We start from the raw sequence: 1,490 nt of genomic DNA, 5'->3' as shown, positions 1-1,490 counted from the left end.
AATCCTAAAAATCCTCGATGCCCTCCAAAGATCATTTGCAAAAAAAAAGAAAAAAAAAAAAAGAAATAAAAAATAAAACAATTCCACTTTCTCTGGAGCCCCATTGGGCTACGTTCTGTTTTTTCCCCCAATCAATCGTTCTTTCTCTCCAACTGTCTCTCTCTCTTTTTTAAAATCAATTTCGGCTTGGGGCAGATCTGCATTCTCCACAGCCTCTGCTTTGATATGAGCTCCCAACGCAGCACAGGGAACAAGACACACACAAACGCACACACACACACACACACACACACACACACGCGCACGTACGCACGCACACACACACACGCGCACACACACACACACACACACACACACACACACACACACACACACACACACACACACACACACACCCTCTGGTCTTAGTTTACCCATCTCCACCACTGACTTCATCCAGTGCCCACCACGGGGCCACTGACATTGGGGTGTTTAGTTCCAAACTTTGGCAGTGTTCGGCGAGGAGCCAGAACAAGGATCCAGCAGTGGGGGCACCTATGGGGCCAATGTCCTTTGATCAAACCACGCTTCCTCGGGCTGTTACCAATCTTTTAGCGCTTTTGACTTTTTGTTTGGAAAGACAACCTTCGGAAATCAGAGCGGGTGATTAGATGGATAACGGCAGAGGACCTGAGTGACACATGAACAAAGCGAATCAGACGTGGAGAGGCAGATGAGGTGTATCTTAACGTCTATATCCAACCAGTCATAGGCCCTTTCTTACTACCCACAAAACTGAAAGGGCAGATACAACAGACTCAGGAATTGTTTGAACCATATTTCTATGCTGTCTTATTGCAAAGATCTTAATGAAAACGTCACAAAACATAGAAGCCGTGGCTCCAACGTGTGCATGGATGACCACGGCTTAATATAAGCTTGAATGAAGGCATGGTGTGTTTTGTTCACCTACAACACTTTGCTTTGGAGGGTTGTGTGTTTACCACATATTAAAGCTGTTCAGAAGTACCACCTGACCTTGTGTGGGTTCACTGAGGTACACTGATCCAGCAACACACACTCGATTCTACAAGAAAATACAAGGTCTCATTTCAACACCATTTTGTTGTTTAATATGAATATTATATGACCGCTATTCTATATAATAAGGTTAGACATACATTTATTACATATATTATTTGTGTATTGTGTGTTTGTGGATGTAATCGTAGACAATTCTCAAAAACCTTGGTCAAACCTTTAGTCTAATAATAGTATCCCACAATATGAAACACGCCAATCACGTTTCAGTCATATAAGTGAAATGCATATCAAAGATTAGCGTTCAGAATCAGCACGCGTTTAAGCAGTTTTACCTGGTCTAGACAGAGAACAGTATGACAGTGTGTAGTCTGCACTACCCGAGGAGCTCAATGAGTCTCTTTTGTTATCGCATATAAAACAGCACCACCTTATGTCGAGTTAGGGTACTGCGTGCTAGCCCCTTTTCA

The 1,490-nt window shown here is 43.1% G+C and overlaps 1 long non-coding RNA gene across 4 annotated transcripts in view; it reads left to right on the top strand.

Moving 5' to 3' along the window:
* LOC113587347 (uncharacterized) overlaps positions 1–1,009 on the top strand; it is a 72,424-nt gene extending 71,415 nt beyond the window's left edge. For all 4 annotated transcript variants that reach the window (XR_014116871.1, XR_014116872.1, XR_003411729.3 and 1 more), the window contains one exon: positions 1–1,009. This exon is cut by the window's left edge and continues 693 nt beyond it. This is a non-coding gene — a long non-coding RNA (uncharacterized LOC113587347).
* Positions 1,010–1,490: the final 481 nt, after the last annotated feature.

Source organism: Electrophorus electricus, chromosome 14 (assembly GCF_041902795.1).
Source record: "Electrophorus electricus isolate QZ-2024a chromosome 14, ASM4190279v1, whole genome shotgun sequence".
Classification (NCBI taxonomy): Eukaryota; Metazoa; Chordata; class Actinopteri; order Gymnotiformes; family Gymnotidae; genus Electrophorus; species Electrophorus electricus.
Note: the sequence above shows the minus strand (reverse complement) of the source record. Positions and strands in the feature narration are given on the sequence as shown.